This window comes from Camelus dromedarius, chromosome 7 (assembly GCF_036321535.1).
Source record: "Camelus dromedarius isolate mCamDro1 chromosome 7, mCamDro1.pat, whole genome shotgun sequence".
Lineage (NCBI taxonomy): Eukaryota > Metazoa > Chordata > Mammalia > Artiodactyla > Camelidae > Camelus > Camelus dromedarius.
Genome location: NC_087442.1, coordinates 42,980,544 through 42,998,118, shown reverse-complemented (window position 1 = coordinate 42,998,118; position 17,575 = coordinate 42,980,544). Strand labels below are relative to the sequence as shown.

General features: G+C 35.1%; 1 protein-coding gene and 1 non-coding gene across 2 annotated transcripts in view; both read right to left on the bottom strand.

Moving 5' to 3' along the window:
- The window catches only part of HIBADH (3-hydroxyisobutyrate dehydrogenase), a 95,915-nt gene that overhangs the window by 31,777 nt on the left and 46,563 nt on the right, over positions 1-17,575 (bottom strand). The window lies entirely within an intron of this gene.
- Positions 14,847-14,953, bottom strand: LOC116154151 (U6 spliceosomal RNA). Its single transcript, XR_004138036.1, has one exon. It is a non-coding gene; the product is annotated as a U6 spliceosomal RNA (small nuclear RNA).

Genomic DNA, 17,575 nt, shown 5'->3' with positions numbered 1-17,575 from the left:
CATTTCCCTAATGATTAGTGATGTTGAGCATCTTTTCATGTGCTTATTAGTCATTTGTATAGCTTCTTTGGAGAAATGTGTTCTCAAGTCCTTTGCCCATTTTTAAATTGGGTTGTTTTCTGTTACTGTTATTGATTTCATTTTATTTTTTCAAACTTTCTATTTTGAAATAAAACAATTTTGGAGCTCTTTCTTATATTCAGCTTGCTTCCTTATAATATACTTCAATACCTATTCAAAATTTGCATTTGCTTTCTCCTTTTAAAAGGCCTGCTTTGGCTGCATCCCAGTTTGATATGTATTTTTTTCATTACTGTGTTTTTTTCTTATATGACATCTTTGAGTAAAGAATATGAACTCTTTAGAAAAGGGATTTTAAATTTCAAATGTACAAAGGTTTTAGTTGTATTTTTGTTATTGATATCTAACTAAACTGCACTGTCATTAGACAATGCAATCTACAAGATATAGATTTTTCGGAGTTGAAAGGCTTGCTTTATGGACCACTGTGTGGTCAGTTTTTTCCCATATGTCTTGAGAAATACATTTCTTCTTCAATTGCTGGATATGAGGTTCTATATATGTCCTCCAGGTCAAGCTTGTTAATTGTGTTACTCAAATCTATCTCCTTACCTGTTTTTTAAAAATTGATCATCGATTGCTTAAGACAGCGTACTAGTTTAAATGTCCCACTATTATAGTGGACATTAATCAATTTTTCCCTGTGGTTCTATACTTTTTTGCTTTATAAATTTCTGAGGTTACTTTATTAGGTGCAGTACATAATATTTTTAGAACAGGTTTGCTGGAGATAAATTCTCTTAGTTTTCCTTTAGCTGAAAATGTCTCTATTTCACCTTCATTCTTGAAGGATATTTTGCCATAAACAGAATTCTCGTTTCTGCATTCTAAAAATGTTCCACTGCCTTCTGGGCTTCATGGTTTCTCTGAAGTCACTCAAATCATCGTTCCCCTGTAATGCACCATTTTTCTCTGGCTGCTTTCAAGATATTTTTCTTTTTCTCTGGTTTTCAGCTATTTGTTTATGATATATCTGGGCATGAATTTCTTTGAGTTTATCCTGTTTCAGCCTCACTGAGTTTACTGGATGTATAAGTTTGTCTTTTGTCAAATTTGGGGTGCTTTCAGTCATTTTTTCAGTCATTTTTCTTCAAATATTTTTTCCTGCATTACACTCTTTCTCATCTCCTTTTGGAACTCCAGTGGCACAAATGTTAGACCTTTTGATATTATCTCACAGGATCTTGAGGCTCCGTTCATTTTTTTAAAACTCTTTTTTTCTCTCTGTTGGTCAGAAGGAATAATTTCTATTCATGTCACTTTTATTTTCAAATTCACTGACTCTCCTTTGTCATATCCACTGTGCTTCTGAATACCTTCAGTGAATTTTTTCAAATTTCTGGTTATTGTATTTTTCAGTTATAAAATTTCAATTTGGTTCTTTTTTATAGCTTCTATTTCTTTACTTCTTGGAACATGGTTATAATAGCTATTTTAAAGTCATTGTCTGATATGAAACATCTAGGTAATCTCAGAGTTAGCATCTTGATTGTCTTTTCACTTAAGAATTTATCAGATTTTCTTGTTCTTTCTAAGTCAAGTAATTTTTCATTGTATGAGAGACATGTGGAATATTATATAAGACTCTGGGCCTTGTTCAAATTCTATGAAGAATATTGTGTTTTGGTTTTTGTCTGCCTGTTTGTTTTACCAGACAATTGACCAGGTTAGGGTCAAGCTGCAAACTGCTATCTGTCTTTTGGGGCTGTGGTTTCAACGTCAGTTCAGTTTTCAAAGTCCCTGCAGTGATATTTGAATTGTACTACATATGCATCAGCCAGGGGCCATTCTGATACTTGGGGGGCTGTCTACCCCACAGTTAAATTCTTAAAGCTTTTCTAGGCTGTTTAGCGTGAGATCCATGCTGCAGGGCTCTGGGGTGGACTGAACAGTTCATACAACATGGGATCCCTTTCTTGAGTTCCTTACTATCTGTGAACTGCCCCCAGCCCCACTCACTGACACTCTGGTACCCCAACTTCCAATCCTCCCCTTCTCGTCCCTGCTACAAAGTCCTGCCATTCCTGCAACTAGGTCTGTCTCTGGGGCCAAGGAGCAGGAGAAAGAAAAGTATACGGCAAGAGGGATTCCTCCACACTCTTAAAACCATAGTTTCTCTGATCAGAGAGAAGGGTTCTCTTCCCTCAGATTTTTAAGGGTCTACATGGTGGCTCTTGCCACCAGAGAATCTCAGTTTCAGGAGTAAGATTTACCTTCTAGCAGAACTGGGAGGAAAAGATCATTTCCTCCACTCTCTCTGCTTCATGGGCCCTTCTTTTGGCTCCTTGAACTAGAAAGTCCCCTTCTCTTGGAAATCTTTTTGTTTGTACCGATGCACAGTTCTAGAATTCATGCTGCCTTTGAATCCAGGCTGGGAGATACCAAGGGGGTAGCGGAATGGGGGGTTTAGGTAGACTTACATAAATTCTGGAAATTCTCAGGCATTATTACTTTGACCATTTCCCTCCATTATATCTGGGACTCCAATCAGATGCATGTTTGACTTTCTCTTTCTAGTCATATATCCATGTCATATATCCATATTATCCATGAACTTTTTGTTCATATTTTCCATCTCCAAGTCTTTCTGTATTCCATTTGTGTTATTTCTTTAGAGATCTCTTCCTATTTACTAATTCTTTCTTCAACTCCCATATACCATTTAACTCATCTATTGACTTCTAAATTTCAATATTTTTTCCCCAAATATGAATGGTCCTTTCTGATATTCTCTTGTTCCTTGTTCATTTATTTTCAATTCCATTTTTTATTTCTTTAAATGTTTTATATATAGTCATTGTATGTTCTGTTTGGGGAATTTCAGTATCTGTAGTTCTTAGGGATTAAATTTGTTTGTTCCTGTTGACTCTTGGGCTAGTGACTTGTCTCCTTATATGTCTGGAAATACACTTTTTTTGTGTGTGTGTGAGCTAATATTTACTAAGCTGAATATTTGTGAATTCTAAGAGTCCTGGAATGAGGATGATTTTTTTCCAGAGAGAATTTTCATTCTTTCCGTGGGTGGCAGGCCTTACCAGCCCTATCAACTCAGAAGGCCTTACATTTATTTATTGAGTATCTCCCCAATTGGGTGAGTTGCTTAAAACTGAACTTTATACCCATGACATCAGACCTACTGTTAGATTCAGGGAGGACTAATGTATTTTATTTTGCAAACTATAACCAGCATAGATAGACAGATTTCCTAATTAATTCCCTTTACCAGCAGGTGGGTTATCCTCAGGCCACCCTTTATCCTGAGAGTATGTTCTCTGGGTATTTTAGCATTTAGGGGGAAGGGCAATGAGAGACGGGGTTGGCTTTCTCACTTTGTGTGAGCATGTAAGGCCTAGTTTCCCATTACCCTTTGATTCTTCACCCATGACTGTTAATCCCTAAAGCCCCTGATTCCTGAAATCAACATTTGCCCCTGGAGCAGCCATAGCTTCTGGGTTTATCACTCTGATTTCAAGTTATAGGCATACCCTATTTTATTGCACTTTACTTTATTGTGCTTCTCAGATACTGCTTTTTTTTTTTTTTTTTTTTTTTTTTTTACAAATTGAAGGTTTATGGTAATCTTATATTGTCAGATGATGGTTAGCATTTTCTAGAAGTAAAGTATTTTTTAATTAAGGTATGTACTTTTTTTAAAGACATAATGCTATTGCATACTTAATAGACTACAATATAGTATAAACATTACTTTTACATGCACTGGGAAACCAAAAAATTCATGTGACTTGCTTTATTGCAGTGGCCTGGAATCGAACCCATAATATCTCTGAGTTTTGCCTGTGCTATTCAACTATTTGTTCACTGAGGATTTCTTTTATGTTTTATTTTTTGAAGAATCTGAAATGCATCTAAAAGTATGTTTGTTGTAATTTATCCAGCACCTGGGTGTTTTATGGCAGCAGGGTATTTTAACATACCTAATCCACTACACCGCCAGAAGCAGTAGATGGCTATGTGAAAAAACAAAATGGGTCCTTAAATGTCAAAGGGAAGATTGATTTCCATCTTATTCTTATGCCAAGATAACTTTAACTCTTTTTTGATAATAAAACAGGTTTCATCTTAACCATTAGCACCTATATTACACTAAAAATTTACAACAGAATGTTGCTTTTATGGCATCTACTTTTACAAGTGAAATCAAGAAATTTCATCCAACTAGATATAGCAGTCAATCAAGTTTATGAGTACTTTTCGTGAAAAATAATCTAAAAGAAAACAGTAGGTACTTGGAATCTCTAGATCACTTTAATTATTTTGTGCTTTTTGTTTGTTTGTTTTACCTCTCATAAAAAATATTTACCACACATAAATCAAGTATTTATTGAGTATCTTCTACATACAAGGAACCCACTTTTGGCTCTCCATGGTACACAAAAGTAATTAAGACTCAATTCTTGCTCAAATTAAGTTTTGTGATCCAGGTAAGAGTTAACTACACTATCAAATTAACCTTAATACAAAGACAATTGCCATTAAAAAGTTAAAATGTTCACAGTTCAAAGGAGGGAAACATCTCACTCATTTTTGGAATAAAACTAGGAAAATGGAGTAGGAAAATCTTCACTAAAAAGATCAGTTCAATATAGGCCATAAAAGATGACTGAGATTATGATATGCTGGCAGGGAAAGATTTGGGGCAGAGAGAGAAGGTCTAGAAGTGAACTGTGAAAACAAATACACAAAGGCTTAAAAGTATGGAATCTGAGGGAGGGTATAGCTCAGTGCTTAGCATGCACAAAGGTCCTGGGTTCAATCCTCAGTACCTCCACTAAAAAAAAAAGTGTGGAATCTGTTCAGAAGATAGTAAGCAGATGAATTTGAAACAAAACTCCAGATATATTGACTCTTCCCTAATTTTCTTTATATGCCATGCCCTTTTCCAATTCCAAATCTCAAAACTGTCTTTTTCTTGAAATGTCCTCACCGAACTCTACAATACATGGTAACACTTACCAGTTCTTCAGGAAAGCAACTGGCCTAGAAGTCAGATCTGATAAATGCACATAATCCAAACTACATCCTCAACTTATCATGGAACTTTTTTATATCTCTGTTATGGGAACTATCAATCTGCACTGTAATATAGTTTCTTTTTCACACTTGGTAGAGTGTGAGCTCTTGAGAACAAGGTCTATGAGTTATTCTACCATAGTAACTGACATGTGGGGAGTGTGTGTGTGTATGTGTGTGTGTTTATGTAATTCTAAAAACAGGAATTGGAGAAGGATAGGAGAAAGGGAAGGAGGAAGAACCTGTAAGTTTCCTTGCAAGTGCTGAAGGAACTCTGGCAGACAATGGAAAAATCACAATATGTCACTGGCTGAGGAGGGAGAAATGTAGTGGGAGACTCTTAAGGCTATGCACTGTCCAGTACAGCAGCCACTAGCCACATGTAACTGTTGAGCACTTGAAATATAGTTAGCTCAAAGTGAAATGCTGTTCAGGTGTAAAATACATACCAGATTTTTCAAAGACTTAGTATGAAAATAAAGACGTAAAATACCTCAGTAATTTTTATTTGAATTTTTTAAAATTTTAAATTAAAAATGTTCTCTATGATAAAGGCTTTTAAGATCGACTCTCAGCAACTTTCAAATATGCAATACGGTATTATTAACTATAGCCACCATACTGTACATTACATCCTGATGATTTATTTTTTGGGTGTAAGTTTGTCTCTTTTGACCCCCTCTTCACCCATTTCATCCCTCCTCCTATCTGTCCTCTATATCTTTGAGCTTGGTTTTTGTTTGTGTTTTAGATTCCACATATAAATGAGATCACACAGTATTTATCCTCCTGTCTGACATTTCACTTATACTGCCCTCAAGGTCTATCCATGTTGTTGCAAATGGCAAGATTTATTTCTTTTCTTTGGCTGAATAGTATTCTACTGTATGTATTATGTATGTATGTGTGTATGATAGATTGACTGATCGATCCACATCTACTTTGAGCCATCCATTCATCAATGGACATTTATGTTGTTTTCATATCTTGGCTACTCTAAATACTGTTGAAATGAACACAGGGGTACAAATATCTTTTTGAATTAGTTTTCATTTTCCCCAAATAAATACCCAGGAGTGGAAGTGCTAAATCATAAGGTAGTTCTAATTTTTTGAAGAACCTTCATACTTTTTTCCATAGGGGCTGAACCAATTCACATTCCCACCAACAGTGCACAAGGGTTCCCTTTTCTCCATGTCCTCCCCAGTACTTGTCCCCTCTTGTCCTTTCTATCACAGCCATACTAACAAGCATGAGATGATGTGCTTATTGTGGTTTTGATTCGCATTTCCCTAATGATTACTGATATTGAGCATCTTTTCATTTGCCTGTTGGCCATCCATGTCTTATTTGGAAAAACATCTATTCAAATGGATCCTCTGCCCATTTTTTAATAGGATTGTTTGGCTTTTTGCTACTGAGGTATGTGAGTTCTTTCTATATTTTGAATTTTAGCCTATCAGACAGATGATTTCTAAATATTTTTTCCCATTCAGTAGGTTGCCTTCTCATTTTACTGATGATTTCCTTTGCTCTGAAGAAACTTTTCAGTTTGATGTAGTCCCACTTATTTATTTTTACTTTTATTGCCTTTGCTTTTGGAGTCAGATCCAAAAAATTACCAAGACCAATGTCACGGAGCTTACTGCCTGTTTTCTTCTAGGAGTTCTATGGTTTCAGGTCTTACATTCATCTTTAATCCATTCTGAGTTAATTTATGTGTATAGTGTAAAATAGTCTAGTTTCATTCTTATGCATGTGGCTGTCCAGTTTTCCTAACACCATTTATTGAAGAGATTGCCTTTTCCCCATACTATATTCTTGCTTCTTGTCATAAATTGACTATATATGCATGGGCTTATATCTGGGCTCTCTATTCTATTTCACTGATCTATGTGTCTGTTTTTATGCCAACACCATACTGTTTTGACTATTACGGCTTTGTAATATCATTTGAAATCAGAGAGTGTGGTGCCTCCAGCTTTTTTCTTCTTTCTCAAAATTGCTGTGGCTATTTGGGGCTCTTTTGTGGTCCCATACAAATTTTAGGATTGTTTGTTCTATTTCTGTGGAAAATGCCATTGGAATTTTGATAGGAACTCAACTGAATCTACAGATTGGTTTCAGTAGTGTGGACATTTTAACAGTATTAATTCTCCCAACCCATGTGCATGGAGTATCTTTCCATTTATTTGTATCTTCTTCAACTTTTTTCATTATTGTCTTTTAGTTTTCAATGTACAGGTCTCTCACTTCCTTGATTAAATTTATTCTGAGGTATTTTATTCTTTTTAAAGCAAATGTAAGCAGGATTGTTTTCTTAATGTACTTTAGGTATAAAATAAACACCAGATTTTGAAGGCTGAGTATGGGGGAAAAAAGGATGTAAAATACTTCAATAATTTCTATATTGATTACATGTTAAAATGATGATATTTTAGATACATTGGGTTAAGTAAAATATTATTAAAATTATGTTCCTTTGTGTTTCTTATTACTTTTTTTTTTTAATGTGGCTATCAGAACATTTTAAATTACCTATATGGCTTCCATTGTATTTCTACTGAAAATTTAAAATTGTAGTGCAGTATAAATAATCAAGAGGAAGGACTGGTTTTACAGAAAAGATAAGCTTGACTTAGAAAATAAGTTTAACTTAATGAGCCCAAAAGATAAAAATGTAGATCTAGAAAGTAAAAAAATGCGATGGAAAAATAGAATTAAGAAAATTCTTCAGAAATGAGATACTTGAAATTTTGGAAGAGCAGTGAATCCTCTCAGGAAAATTTAGAGCCAACAGCTTCCAGTAGGTAAATTTTCTCAAAGGGTAGGAAAGGCTGGCATCCCAAACTGGATCTCTGAAATCATTTCTCACAGAAACATGATACTAATCATAATTGAGGAGTATTCTGGGTTGACTACATTTGAGGTAGAAAATAGGGACCTAAATATATTAGAAAATGTTTCTAAGGAAAAGTACATTCTAAATTCAAACAGGCAACTCTTTGCCTTTTTATAAACACACTCTACAAGTTAGTTTCTATCATAATAAAGTGCATACAGACGTGTAGGCATGTGAAACTCTTTAGTTACTGCTCCTATAGGAGCGAAAAAAGAATTGGCTATGCACACTTCTTCCTGTAATAATATGAAATTTACATATGTATGCAGCCACTGTAAATAACAATTGAAAAGAGCTGGAGAATACAGTTCAAGTTCAAAATGAGCATATCCTTCAACTTTTAAAAATTTTTATAAAAATATAAGACATTTGTACCTATTATAAGCAAAAAGTTTTTAACTAAACTCTCAATCTCTTTAAATACAGAGCTATGCAAATATGAGCAGTACCATTTCCAAGTATAAAATACATTTTCCTCTCCCTTATGAGATTAAATAAATACTCGTATTTAATAAAGAACTGTTTGCATTTTAATACTTTAAATTTATTTGTCAAGAATCCTTTCACTGGATTTGCAGGGTAGCTGAGATGAGAACACAGGTACACAAGCCATTACAATGCAAGGTGGGATGGTAAGTGCCCTACATGTCATGGTGGTTCACAGAAGGGTGGGTTCTACCTAAGGACAGTATCACAGGAGGTGGCATCTTTGTTGGGCTTAGTAGAAAAGTTAGTTCGACCCAGACTCTGGAGGGCCTTGAATGGCAGGCTGAGAAGACAGGGCTGACTTGGGTAAACAACGTATCAGGTATGTGCCTTGTGCAGACAGAAGCAAACCTGAGAATGCTGAGTGGATAGGGCTGGCACCTCCTATCTGTGAATGTGGAACTGCGGATATGGTGGGCTGGCTGTACTATGCCTTTTACATAAGAGACTAAAACACAGGCGGATTTTGGTATCCATGGGAGCGTCCTGGAACCACTCCCCCACAGATACTGGGGGATGACTGTGTAAGCACCCAGCAGTGGCCAGGCAGCAGGGGAAGTAAAGGCAACATGAAGCAGAAGTCTGAGCAGCAAAGTGCTGATGTACCTGCTTTCTGAGCAGAATGCACAGGACTGTTTTCAAGAAAAGGAAATGCATGAGCACATGTTCAGTTTTTTCCTATGATTAAGAGGCCTCCTCTTGGGCAACCAGCCTAGTCTTTAAGGAAGAAAACAAATTTTTATCACATAAGCAAGGGAATCGGCCTTTTCCTGAATGGATTCTGGGCTGGACAGGCTGAGGAGAGACATCTGCTTGCAGCAGTGGCAGCAGAGGAAGCAGCAGCAACAGCAAAGCACACTTGCTCACATGCAGACACCCTTCCCTCTGCCGGCCTACTAGGCCCAACGTACCCGCCCCGGGTTCCTTAACATATGCAACAAGAGTCACGCTCTACTACTCATCGAATCAAGGCTGGAAGGTTGAGAAGAAAAGTCACTTAGTAAATAAAGCAGTTGATTCACATTAAAGTAGAAAAGGAATCCAAAGGAGGGAAGAAAGAAACCAGGTGAGACAAGGCAGAGAGCAGGGATGGGATCAAGGGAAACCAAGAAAGAAGCAGGCAGATCGCAGTCAAGGGGAAGACAGTGGAATGGGTCAGAACCATTACACCTGTGAGCACATAAATGGAATGTCTATTTACAGTGAAACTTTATTTTCAAAAGAACTTTTGGCCCATGAAAGGGGTGACAGTGGTAACAAAGTTAATTACACCCCATAATTAGTAATTAATGCTAGATAACAAAGCCGTTAGCAATACAACTCTAATGATGGAGGACCAGCATCTGAGAAATATAACAGTATATTAGCATAACCACATATGCAAAATACATAGAACCACTGCCACAGTTAACTTGTCATTGAATGATTAAATATGAATTCATAATTAGAAAAATCCACACTACAATTTATTGACTTTCCTGAATGTTCTGGTTCATTAAAAGTTGATTACTAAACAGTGACCTCTAGTGGCCCATAATTTTCTAATTCTCAATGTTTCTCATAAGAGTCAGCATAGATTCCAAGAACCTATTCGTCCTAAATAAGGTTGTTACTTTGAAGATGTTAATATTCCTTTTCCCTAAAAGAGAAATATTTATTTTATCTTCTCTCCTTAAAATACATTGTGTGTGACAAATACAAAGTGCTAAAAAAAAAAAAAAAGCTCTCCTGCTTTGGTCCAAGTGTCACAAATTCATTAACAAATCGTTACTGAGAAAATATCTGTAATACCTTGAGCTGGGTGTTTGGGTTATTTCATTAATACCTGGAAACTGACTCTACTCATTTTATACTATGCAACCAGAAACGAAGTCAACATTAATACAGTAGTCATGCTACTAACTCTTCAATGCCTATACACACATTTGAGATGCTGAAAACACATTTTAATTTAAAATTCAAGGAGAGTAGTGACTTCAGATTCACTGCATGCTGAACTACTGAGGTTTATCTTAAAAGGCAATTGATTAGCAACTATAAAGAAAAATCTAGCTCATAAATTTTTCTTAAAGAAGAGGTTTTTGTAACAAAGATGCTCCTCAAGAAACCTACTTCTACAGCACATAAGTGAACTTTCCAAGCATCATCTCTCCCTTAAAATGAATGTATCTTTTAAAAATATCCCAACTTGCAAATCTCTAAAGCTTTTATTACTTGCTACCCAAGTACATTCATTATTAAAACAAGGTTTCAGAAAGGTTCACAATATGAGGAGAAGACTTTGGGTACGTTATTAAAAGAATTCTATTAACAGACACATATAACTATATATAAAAATAGAGAAACAACAAGGACCTACTGTATAGCACAGGGAATTATATTCAATTTCTTGTTATAACATATGATGGAAAATAATCTGAAAAGAAAAAATATATATGTATAACTGAATCACTTTGCGGAACACCCGAAACTAAGACTGTAAATCAACTACACTTCAATAAAAAAAATTTTTTTTTAATCTACATCCCTTCATCCCCCAAATCAAAGTACTGATCCTGGTTCTCTCAAGTAGTGGCAATGCTGTAGCTTCCTTAGAGATTGTGATTAAGCCTCCAATACTTTAAGATGTAAACAAAAGAAATATATCCTTCCTCATGTAATATTTCTGCAGAACACACGGGTGTGGGGCACCGGTTGTTTTCCATGATGATTTAATACAGTAGCTGGATAATGAGTTGTACCTTCTGCAACAACTGAATCACCATTTAATGCTATTATCAACAGTTCATGACCCACCAGCAAGAAATGTCAACCTGATTAATCTAAACACTGCTGACCTCAAAAAAAAAAAAAAAAAAAACCGGAAAAAACTCACTCCTCGCTGTTATTAACATTTACTGTTCTTTGGTATGAAAATACAAAAAACAAATCTTTAAATAAAAACAATATTTTTAGAAAATTTGGTATGCAAATTTTGCTTTGTGAAAGGTGGTAGGGTTCTGGAAAGGTACAGCAGAAAACAACATTTAAATATAAACATTTGTAACAACTATGGGAAACATTTTTTGGAGACACCTGATTTTATAAGTTCAATATATTATTTTAAATAATTGCTTTATTTACTCAAACAGACAGCATTACAAACCAGGATTGGGGTAAGATGTCATTCTGGTTATGAAGTTCACTTTTAAACTCTTACTTCTCATACACAAGTTTCAAAATTAACCAGAAAAAGGCTCAGAAAAACCTAAAAATACAGATTTTTGAATACAGATTTGGATACAGATTTGTCCTATTTCCTTCCATGAGCATAAGGTATAAGAGTGTTGAAATGAAATATTCATTTCTTTGGTATAATTGTAGTATATCCACTTGCAATTCAGCCTGTGTTTTACACAATGAACATTTTTTGATGGGGTGTAAACCTGAAAGCCTTGCATTTCAGAAGACTTTATTTAATGCTGCTGTTTTAAACTTTCTATGAAGTAATAGAAAAGCACACACCCTACCATCAGGTTTCAGAAAGGCTCATTAGATCACAAATTGGACAGCTAATTTTTGCTTTAAAAAAAGAAAAAAAACACTTTCTTCATTTTAATATACCAGGTTTTTAGTATCTACAAAAATAGAATTCAATTGCTATTCCTTTTTGTACCTAGCTGAGAGTCTGAGACTCTAAAAAAAGCAACTGAGAACAGGCAGAAAAAGTCAAGATTCTCTATAAATAAATCAGGCTTTGTATGGTAACCAGAAAGGCTCAACCTCAAACCAATAAGGAAACAATCAGACAAATCCAGAATGAGAAAAATTCCGTGTGATGACTGATGGAAAGGGTTTTTTAAAGGAAGACTGTAAGAACTGCTCTAGACTAAAAAGACTGATGAAACATGGCAACCAACGTAATGCAGGAAACTTTATTAGACAGTGGATCACAGAAAAGGAAAAATCTAGTTATTTGGGTGTAACTGAGAAACTCTGAATATGGGCTATACATTAGATGACACTGAATCAATGTCAAACTTCTTGGGTGTGACAGCAGTCTTGGAGTTATACAGGAGAATGTCCCTGCTCTCAGAAGATTTATGCTAGCAGTTTTTAGATGGGAGTGAATGCTTCAGCCAAAAAGAACAAAGTATGAGGGGGAGGAGGACAGAACCTACAAATTGAAATTAAAAATAAAAAAGTTAAATAGCAGAGTATTGATCAACATACAAATGGAATCTGTATGTACTTATTATTTAGAAATGTTTCATGGATTCTATTTTTTATTTTTAAAGAGGCAGGAGGTGAAGGAGGGAAAATTCTGACCTAAAGACCAATTAAGGTAAATACTTGCATCCTGGTTTACAAAAGATACTTTGCTAAAGCATCTGAGTCAAATTTCTATAACTGGAGTAATTCTTCATTAATTTACATTATTATATTGCTGAGTTACTCTGTACCTCCAATTCCACAATCAGGTTTCCATATGTGCTCTCTGTCCCTAATATCTCTGAGTCTGCCCTGGCTTCCCAAGTAAATGACTAACCACACTAATGGTGTTTGTTCTAGGTTCTCTGCCAGGGCATAGCATATAGAAATTACTTAGCTGAGATCCATTTTAGGGTTGTTTTACAAATAAAACTTCAACCACCAAAAGAAGAGGTTAGAATCTTTATCCTAATACTGTTTGACTCACATCAGGAAGAAAGCAGGGCTGAGGGACTACTTCTGTAACGTATTGCCATGCTATTGAGTTACAGCCCATTAAAATCCATAATGTTTACTTCTATGCTAAATCACATGCATGTACATTACACATATACGTTTTCAAAATACACAGGAGTCTGAATAGCCTCATTTCTATAAATTAGGATTTAGAGAAAAGAGATATAGAACCAAAGTAAAATGTATGTGGCTGTTTTTCCTATGACTCTTCATGAAACAGAAAAAAATAAACACTCTCCCTCTGATTTTAACAAAAGAAGGCAATCAATTAGATGAAGACCATAACTAGCCAACATGTCATCCATTTACTCCAACCATGTTCATCTCAAGGGCAAGTGAAAGGCAAAACAGTTGGATTTGACCAGGGTTGGGTCAGTATCAACAGAGGGAAAAGAGGAGCAAGGCAGCTGATTGCGTGTAATCATGTACCATGGAACATACACTGAGGAGAAAAAGAAGTGAGGACTGGAGGAGGACGGGGATAAAGAACAGGCTGTGTTACTATTCTGCTTCCGTCCTACCTCCATCAGGCATGGCTGGTAACTGTACTGCTTATCTTCCCAACATTTGAAATTCCCTTCTTTAAAAATTACTCAATTCTTTTTCTTTTACAAAAAGGTAAATTCCTTGAATACTACTGTTCAGGAATGACCAAGTACAGCCCATAATCTCAGTCTCTTTCACAGTTCAGAAGAATTTAGTACTTGCAGGTCTTTCAGTATTTAAAGACCAAGACACAGAATATCATTTTTCCATTCTTACCAAAAAGAAAAGATTCTATTATAAGAAACCTGGAAAGAAGAGACCAATCCAAATAGATTTGGTTTCGTGTGGTTTCTTTGACAAAGGCAGATTCTCTAGAACAAATATTGTACTTGATTTTGTCCTCAGCTTTAAAGTGAAGCATATTTACATGGGAGACAATAAAAGATGTGTGCTTGTTTTATTTTTCCTCATTGGATATCATTAGTATTTGAGATTACTGCTTTGACCCAGGATGCAGAGTCTCTTATGAACAAACTGTCACTTGACTATCTATCTGCTCCTCAGTTGGTAAGGAAATCTATGCTTTTTTACTCTCCTTGAAACATCACTGTATGCTTCACCAGTCCACAGTTCCTTCCCTACCATTCTGTTCTACAAAAACCTCTAAGAGCAAAAGGTTTTTCTTCACTCATTTGACAGCAAAACTGATGTGAGGTTACTTACATATTTACAGTATTCATTTATTATGCTTGGTGTGAATATTCACATATTTCACTGCAGAAATAATTAATATGTTTGATTATAGAGGGTGGCCCTCGACTCTGTTAGGGATGTTACATAATATATGGGGTGTGTGTGTGTGTGTGTGTGTGTGTGTGTGTGTGTGTGTGTGTGTGTATAGTATTATCTTTTATTAAAAGAAAAAAACTCACATGGCTCCGAAAGTTTCAAGTAAGAGATTATGAACTCACAATGATTTTTTTTTTCTTTTCCAGTTTTATGACCAGGAACCCAAACTTCTGACTTGGACACAGAATTATAATAAATCATTTCCATTTACTCAATGAGTATGATGTACCAGTAACTGTGTTTTACCTATTTTTTCTCTCATTTATTTATTTATTGCATATATACTTTTATTGAAATATAGTCAAAAAATATGGAACGCTTCAGGAATTTGCATGTCATCCTTGTGCAGGGGCCATGCTAATCTTCTCTGTCTCATTCCAATTTTAGTATATGTGCTGCAGAAGTGAGCACTTTGTCTATGTCATTTTAATTTAATTGAACACTGGGGAATGAGTCTTTAAGACCCACAGATCTAGAAGTTTATCAACATCAATCCAGGCTCTTCCCCCGCAGAGTAAGGAGCTAGGCTAGCTGTTCCTTGCGTTCATCTGGAGGTTTTCATTTCTCTTAGAGGTAACATATTATAAGGTTAAAAGCAGAAACCTTACAGTCAGCCAGACTAGTGTCGAATTTATTCCACCTCCAAAATGACTAAGAACATGTTCCATAACTTCTTTGTTCAACCATTTCTACATCAGTGAAATGGAGGTGACAACAGTCCTTACCTCACGGGGTGGTTGGGAGCATCAGATGTGACAGTGTCTGTAAAGCACCCAGCTCTGACTGAGGACTTACTATGTAATGGCAGCTCATTAAATACTTGTTTCCCTTACCTATCTTTACCAAAAGGCATGTGCATGATGCTGTCTACTTTCTGTTTTACAGCTATTAGTCCACAAATTTTTCTTTCACAGAAATAAGATGATAGTCACCTGATAATCCTCTTCTTGTTTTCAAAGGATCCTTCTTTTGACCTCAAGGGAAGATTTACTAGTCACTGAATGTCACAAATACACTGCTAGTGTACAGAATTTTAGAGCTCAGAGAAATGATAGAGGGAAGTAAATATATGGAACAACTATCATATGCCAGGTATTACCTCCTCACTTCATTCTTTCAGTCAGCCCGAGAGGTAGTTATTGTCCTGATTTTTAAAATAAGGGGGAAACAGTTATCTCATGATGCAGCCTAACATTCCTACAACTTTTTTAGAACTTCTTCTACCTCTTTTCCCAGAGAAAACTGCTTAATACCTTAGTGTCAGAGTATAAATTTGAAATAAACATATTATATAATAATTTAAAAAAATAGAATCTTACTGTATATACTGTTTTATAACCTGCTTTTCTTACCTAAAAAGCACTGTAGATATTTTTCATGTCAAAAATTTAACATTTTGACTCATATTATATAATTTAATTAGCTCCCTCCAACTGGACATCTGGGTTATTTCCAAGTAATCATTACTTTAAATCAGTGGTTTTTAACCTTTCTTAAATACTATTGAGGACCCCAAAGTTTTTGCTTATGTGGATTATGTCTACCAGTATTTACTATATTAGAAAATAAAACTGAGAAAAATTTTAAAATATTTATTTCTTAATTCACCTAAAAATAACAATGATAAACCCATTACATGTTAACCTATTTTTATGAAAAAATAACAAGACTTTCTAAAGAAAAAAAACTTTAGTGAGAAGAGTTGCACTGTTTCACAATTTTGCAAACCTCTTTAAATCTGGCTTAGTAGAAAGCAGCTGGATTTTCACATCAAGTTGAATGTAGAAGTAGATACATATTGTTTTGGTGTAAGTATATAAAGAAAAGCTGGCTTCATATGGATATGTAGTTGAAAAAGGGAGGAGTATTTTAAGAAGCTTTTCAGATAATTGTGACATTAACCAACAGTCTGACAAATGGTAGTTTATTAAAGGCCAGTTGTATTGAAGCAAATTAAATGTCCATTGACAGATGATTGGACAAAGAAGTTGGGTGTGTACACACACACACACACACACACACACACACACACCACAGGAATACTACTCAGCCATAAAAAAGAATAACATAATGCTACTTGCAGCAACACGGATGGACCTAGAGATTATCATACTAAATGAAGAAAGCCAGAAAGAGAAAGAAAAATACCATTATGTTAATACTTATAAGTGGAATCTTATAAAATGACACAAATGAACTTATTTACAAAACAAAAACAGACTCAGACATAGAAAGCTTAAGGCTACCAGGGGGAAAAGGAGTGGGGAGGGATAAATTGGGAGTTTGGGATTTGCAGATACAAACTACTATATACAAAACAGATAAACAACAAGGTCCTACTGTATAGCACAGGGAACTAGATTCAATATCTTGTAATAACCTATAATGGAAAAGAATATGAAAAGGAATATATATATGTATAACTGAATCAGTATGCTATACACCAGAAACTAACACAACATTGTAAACTGACTATACTTCAGTTAAAAAAAAAAAAATTAAAAGCCAGTTGCAGTGTGGCATACCAATGAACTTTCTTCAGTTTGTTATATTAAAATCTACATGTCTATGTTATACTTTGAATGCCTCTTTTACCCCAGGCATAGTTCTGTAGCATTATACAATAGTCTTTTGGAAAATAGAGGTTCAGTGAGTTATGCAGATCTTCCAAATTCCCAATATGTTATATAAGGAAATCACATTCTTTAATAGCACCATAAATCTCATCACAAAAGTCTTTAGTATTAAAAAGCTGTCAGGCTCATAGAACCAGATATAAGTTTTCTAAAATTCTAATTTTTGCTTGAAAGATCCAATTTTATCATTGGCAACAAACACTTGAAGTAACACGTTCACTTTGTTCTTTTTCTATAAAATGTCTTATCAGGCACTCTTTTAAATAAAAATGATATTACATGGAAAAGCAGATAGTTCAGCTGGCAACTCAGTCACAAAAGTACTTTTCCTTACAGCAACCACAATATCTATAGTAGTAGAAGTGTTTTCTGTACGCTTTCCATTCTATCACATAGA